At 40.8% G+C, this 7,121-nt stretch overlaps 1 protein-coding gene across 2 annotated transcripts in view; it reads left to right on the top strand.

The window, feature by feature from the left end:
- The window catches only part of LOC139765641 (uncharacterized), a 38,658-nt gene extending 33,547 nt beyond the window's left edge, over positions 1 to 5,111 (top strand). For both annotated transcript variants that reach the window (XM_071693330.1, XM_071693331.1), the window contains exon 6: positions 4,640 to 5,111. The gene's annotated coding sequence lies outside the window, so the exon portion shown is untranslated. The remainder of the gene's footprint in view (positions 1 to 4,639) is intronic.
- Positions 5,112 to 7,121: the final 2,010 nt, after the last annotated feature.

Below are 7,121 nucleotides of genomic sequence, written 5' to 3'. Positions count from 1 at the left end.
AATGTGAATAAGAGCAAGGTTATTAGGTACAGTAGGGTTGAGGGTCAAGTCAATTGGGAGGTGAGTTTGAATGGAGAAAAACTGGAGGAAGTAAAGTGTTTTAGATATCTGGGAGTGGATCTGTCAGCGGATGGAACCATGGAAGCGGAAGTGGATCATAGGGTGGGGGAGGGGGCGAAAATTTTGGGAGCCTTGAAAAATGTGTGGAAGTCGAGAACATTATCTCGGAAAGCAAAAATGGGTATGTTTGAAGGAATAGTGGTTCCAACAATGTTGTATGGTTGCGAGGCGTGGGCTATGGATAGAGTTGTGCGCAGGAGGATGGATGTGCTGGAAATGAGATGTTTGAGGACAATGTGTGGTGTGAGGTGGTTTGATCGAGTAAGTAACGTAAGGGTAAGAGAGATGTGTGGAAATAAAAAGAGCGTGGTTGAGAGAGCAGAAGAGGGTGTTTTGAAATGGTTTGGGCACATGGAGAGAATGAGTGAGGAAAGATTGACCAAGAGGATATATGTGTCGGAGGTGGAGGGAACGAGGAGAAGAGGGAGACCAAATTGGAGGTGGAAAGATGGAGTGAAAAAGATTTTGTGTGATCGGGGCCTGAACATGCAGGAGGGTGAAAGGAGGGCAAGGAATAGAGTGAATTGGAGCGATGTGGTATACAGGGGTTGACGTGCTGTCAGTAGAGTGAATCAAGGCATGTGAAGCGTCTGGGGTAAACCATGGAAAGCTGTGTAGGTATGTATATTTGCGTGTGTGGACGTGTGTATGTACATGTGTATGGGGGGGGGGGGGGTGGGGCCATTTCTTTCGTCTGTTTCCTTGCGCTACCTCGCAAACGCGGGAGACAGCGACAAAGTATATAAAAAAAAAAAAAAAAAAAATATATATATATATATATATATATATATATATATATATATATATATTATTTTATTTTATTATACTTTGTCGCTGTCTCCCGCGTTTGCGAGGTAGCGTATATATATATATATATATATATATATATATATATATATATATATATATATATATATATATATATATATATATATATATATATATATCTTTTTTTCATACTATTCGACATCTCCCACGTTAGCGAGGTAGCGTTAAGAACAGAGGACTGGACTTTTGAGGGAATATCCTCACCTGGCCCCCTTCTCTGTCCCTTCTTTTGGAAAATTAAAAAAAAAACAAAACAAGAGGGGAGGATTTCCAGCCCCCCGCTCCCTTCACTTTTAGTCGCCTTGTACGACAAGCAGGGAATACGTGGGAAGTATTCTTTCTCCCCTATCCCCAGGGATGATATATATATATATATATATATATATATATATATATATATATATATATATATATATATATATATATATATATGTATATATATATATATATATATATATACATATATATATATATATATATCACCCACCCTCATACACACGTGTATACATACACGTTCACACACGCACGTATACATACCTATACATCTCAACATATACATATATATACACACACAGACATATACATATATACACATGTGCATAATTCATACTGTCTGCCCTTATTCATTCCCGTCACCACCCCGCCACACATGTAATGAAAAAGCCCCTCCCCTCGCATATGCGCGAGGTAGCGCTAGGAAAAGACAACAAACGCCACATTCATTCACACTCAGTCTCTATCTGTCATGTATAATGCACCGAAACCACATCCAGGCTCCACAAAACTTTCCTTGCACGCCTTTCACCATCCTGCATGTTCAGGCCCCGATCACTCAAAATCTTTTTCACTCCATCCTTCCACCTCCAATTTGGTCTCCCACTTCTCGTTCCCTCCACCTCTGACACATATATCCTCTTCGTCAATCTTTACTCACTCATTCTCTCCATGTGACCAAACCATTTCAAAACACCCTCTTCTGCTCTCTCAACCACACTCTTTTTACTACCACACATCTCTCTTAAACTTTCATTGCTTACTCGATCAAACCACCTCACACCACATATTGTCCTCAAACATCTCATTTCCAGCACATCCACCCTCCTCCGCACAACTCTATCTATAGCCCACGCCTTGCAACCATATAACATTGTTGGAACCACTATTCCATCAAACATACCCATTTTTGCTTTCCAAGATAACGTTCTCGACTTCCACACATTTTTCAACGCTCCCAGAACTTTCGCCCCCTCCCCCACCCTATGATTCACTTCCGCTTCCGTGGTTCCATCCGCTGCCAAATCCACTCCCAGATATCTAAAACATTTCACTTCCTCCAGTTTTTCTCCATTCAAACTTACCTCCCAATTGACTTGTCCCTCAAACCTACTGTACCTAATAACCTCGCTCTTATTCACATTTACTCTCAACTTTCTTCTTTCACACACTTTACCAAACTCAGTCACCAGCTTCTGCAGTTTCTCGCCCGAATCAGCCGCCAGCGCTGTATCATCAGCGAATAACAACTGACTCACTTCCCAAGCTCTCTCATCCACAACAGACTGCATACTTGCCCCTCTTTCCAAAACTCTTGCATTCACCTCCCTAACAACCCCATCCATACACAAATTAAACAAACATGGAGATATCGCGCACCCCTGCCGCAAACCTACATTCACTGAGAACCAGTCACTTTCCTCTCTTTCTAAACGTACACATGCCTTACATCCTCGATAAGAACTTTTCACTGCTTCTAACAACTTGCCTCTCACACCATATATTCTTAATACCTTCCACAGAGCATCGCTATCAACTCTGTCATATGCGTTCTCCAGATCCATTGATGCTACATACAAATCCATTTGCTTTTCTAAGTATTTCTCACATACATTCTTCAAAGCAAACACCTGATCCACACATCCTCTACCACTTCTGAAACCACACTGCTCTTCCCCAATCTGATGCTCTGTACATGCTTTCACCCTCTCAATCAATACCCTCCCATATAATTTCCCAGGAATACTCAACAAACTTATACCTCCGTAATTTGAGCACTCACTTTCATCCCCTTTGCCTTTGTACAATGGCACTATGCAAGCATTCCGCCAATCCTCAGGCACCTCCCTATGAGTCATACATACATTAAATAACTTTACCAACCACTCAACGATACAGTCACCCCCCTTTTTAATAAATTCCACTGCAATACCATCCAAACCAGCTGCCTTGCAGGCTTTCATCTTCTGCAAAGCTTTTACTACCTCTTCTCTGTTTACCAAATCATTTTCCCTAACCCTCTCACTTTGTACATCACCTCGACCAAAACACCCTATATCTGCCACTATATCATCGAACACATTCAACAAACCTTCAAAATACTCACTCCCTCTCCTTCTCATATCACCACTACTTGACTACTTGTTATCACCTCCCCATTAGCACCCTTCACTGATGTTCCCATTTTTTCCCTTGTCTTACGCACTTTATGTACCTCCTTCCAAAACATCTTATTCTCCCTAAAATTTAATGATACCCTCTCACCCCAACTCTCATTTGCCCTCTTTTTCGCCGCTTGCACCTATCTCTTGACCTCCTGCCTCTTCCTTTTATACATCTCCCAGTCATTTGCATTATTTCCCTGCAAAAATCGTCCAAATGCCTCTCTCTTCTCTTTCACTAATAATCTTACATCTTTATCCCACCACTCACTACCGTTTCTAATCTGCCCACCTCCCACGCTTCTCATGACACAAGCATCTTTTGCACAAGCCATCACTGCTTCCCTAAATACATCCCATTTCTCCCTCACTCCCCTTACCTCCTTTGTTCTCACCTTTTTCCATTCTGTACTCAGTCTCTCCTGGTATTTCCTCACATAAGTCTCCTTCCCAAGCTCACTTACTCTCACGACTCTATTCACCCCAACATTCTCTCTTCTTGTCTGAAAACGTCCACAATTCTTCACCGCCTCCACATGATAATGATGAGACATCCCTCCAGTTGCACCTTTCAGCACATTAACACCCACAAGTCTCTCTTTCACGCGCCTATCAATTAACACGTAATCAATTAACGCTCTCTGGTCATCTCTCCTATTAACTTACTCATACTTATATATATATATATATATGTATACATTGAGATGTATAGGTATGTATATTTGCGTGTGTGGATGTGTATGTATATACATGTGTATGTGGGTGGGTTGGGCCATTCTTTCGTCTGTTTCCTTGCGCTACCTCGCTAACGCGGGAGACAGCGACAAAGCAAAATAAATAAGTAAATATATATATATATATATATATATATATATATATATATATATATATATATATATATATATATATATATGTCTTGATTATTGATATTACTATCATTGTTATCATATTACTATTAATAGCAATATTATCATTATCATTATCATCATCATATCATTATCATCATTATTGTTATTGCCATTATTATCATCATTATATTATCATTATTATTATCATTATTATCATTATTATTATTATTATTATTATTATTATTATTATTATTATTATTATCATTATTTTCATTATTGTTATCATTATTATTAACATTATTATCATTATTATTAACATTATTATCATTATTATTATCATTATCATTTTCATTATTATCATCATTATTATCATTATAATCATTATTCCAACTGGTGTTCACTACAAAGCCACAGGTCCACGTGGACACTGCTGGTGGTGGCTGTCGTCTGTCTGAACACAAACCCTCTGTGTCACCTCACTCTCAGCCACTGTGGCGCCTGGCATAAGCCGCAGAACATCCCACATATGGTCTTGGATCCGCCTGAGCGCCACCTCTGTGTGGGAACTCTGGCGGAACACCACGGCCGACGGCAAGAGATGGCACGAACTGTGGCTATGGACATGTAGAGTGTCTCGATCATCCTCACTGTGACCAGGGAAGCTATCGAAAGCAATATTCACGGAAGGTCTGTTGCAGTCATAATATACTTTAGTTATGAGTTGCTTCTTCCAGTCATATGATCTGTTCTGACTGAAATGTATGAGTTATATATCAGCGACTAGGCTGTGCGCTGTTTTGAAGTCGGTCTCTGTGGCGTATTGTATATGATTGAAGAGATGTGAATTAATAAATGGACGGACTCCAGTTTAGATAAAGAAGATACATTTTTTTTTTTTTTTTTACCTTATTTGTAGCCTTGGGTTCCATTTTTCTGTCCTATCCACATACGCGCCGCTCTGGTCTTAATACAACACTAGGAATGAATAATTTGGAGAAATGCCTATTGATCTGGCCTTACGTATCTACCTCTGCTTTCATGATACTTGAAACATATCAGTTGCTAGCTATATAGTTCCAACCATTTGCCATAATAGATGTTTTATTGTTTTCGTATTTGGATGGAAATAACTATGACATAATGGTTGCCATAATCATTCGGGAAATTAGTTTCACATTCACGCTTGCTTCACATTTTGAAGACCTCCCTCCACTTCACTTTTTGAAGACCTCCCCCACTTCACTTTTTGAAGACCTCCCCCACTTCACTTTTTGAAGACCTCCCCCACTTCACTTTTTGAAGACCTCCTACTACTTCAATTTTGAAGACCTCCCTCACTTTACATTTTGAAAACCTTCTACAATTCACATTTTGAAGACCTACCCCACTTCACTTTTTGAAGACCTCCCCCACTTCACTTTTTGAAGACCTCCCCCACTTCACTTTTTGAAGACCCTCCACTTCACTTTTTGAAGACCTCCTAATTCACATTTTGAAGACCTCTCTCCACTTCACTTTTTGAAGACCTTCCCCACTTCACTTTTTGAAGACCCTCCACTTCACTTTTTGAAGACCTCCTAATTCACATTTTGAAGACCTCCCTCCACTTCACTTTTTGAAGACCTTCCCCACTTCACTTTTTGAAGACCCTCCACTTCACTTTTTGAAGACCTCCTAATTCACATTTTGAAGACCTCCCTCCACTTCACTTTTTGAAGACCTTCCCCACTTCACTTTTTGAAGACCTCCTACTACTTCACATTTTGAAAACCATCCCCATTTCACTTTTTGAAGACATCCTACTACTTCAATTTTGAAGACCTCCCTCACTTTACATTTTGAAAACCTTCTACAATTCACATTTTGAAGACCTACCCCACTTCACTTTTTGAAGACCTCCCCCACTTCACTTTTTGAAGACATCCTACTACTTCAATTTTGAAGACCTCCCTCACTTTACATTTTGAAAACCTTCTACAATTCACATTTTGAAGACCTCCCCCACTTCACTTTTTGAAGACCTCCCCCCACTTTACTTTTTGAAGACCTCCCCTACTTCACTTTTTGAAGACCTCCCCCCACTTTACTTTTTGAAGACCTCCCTACTTCACTTCACTTTTTGAAGACCTCCTACTTCTCATTTTGAAGACCTCCTCACTTCACTTTTTGAAGACCTCCCCCACTTTACATTTTGAAGACCTCCCCCACTTCACTTTTTGAAGACCTCCCCACTCTACATTTTGAAGACCTCCCCCACTTCACTTTTTGAAGACCTCCTACTTCACATTTTGAAGACCTCCCCCACTTCACTTTTTGAAGACCTCCCCCATTTTAGATTTTGAAGACCTCCCCCCCACTTCACACTCCACTGCCCTAGGCTAGCAGACCCCCACCTTGAACCTGGTTCGATCCAATCTTAATCGGTTATCCAGCGCTGTTTCACAAAAGTTTACCCCAATGCACCTGACTACCGCAAGACACAATAAGAAGAAAATGAAAAACTTGTACATCTGTGGCATTTTACGTTACGTTGTGTCTGCAACTTCTAAGCGCCCCTTCCGGAGGGTCGTGGAACCATGGTAATTACTACTTCCTTCGACACTGACTGTCAACATGAGGTTGAGATGTAATCCCTCAGCGAATAGGGAGTTAGCTGTCGTCACGCTGAGGACGGTGTATCACAACGAGACAATAGGTGAACGGAGGAGCCACAAGACTGGGGAAGGGAACCAATTGTCACAGGAGACTAGAAATGAAGATTAGATAGACGTGATGGACCGGGTGGCTCGTGGAAGGACGTGCGAACGACAGTGGAGAAGGATGGTGTACGATCCTGTGATGCGTCTGTGTACGCCGTGCAGGAAGACGAGAGAGAGAGAGAGAGAGAGAG

The sequence above is a fragment of the Panulirus ornatus genome, chromosome 55 (genome assembly GCF_036320965.1).
Source record: "Panulirus ornatus isolate Po-2019 chromosome 55, ASM3632096v1, whole genome shotgun sequence".
Lineage (NCBI taxonomy): Eukaryota > Metazoa > Arthropoda > Malacostraca > Decapoda > Palinuridae > Panulirus > Panulirus ornatus.
The sequence above is the reverse complement of the archived record's forward strand: the minus strand, read 5'-3'. Positions and strand labels throughout refer to the sequence as shown.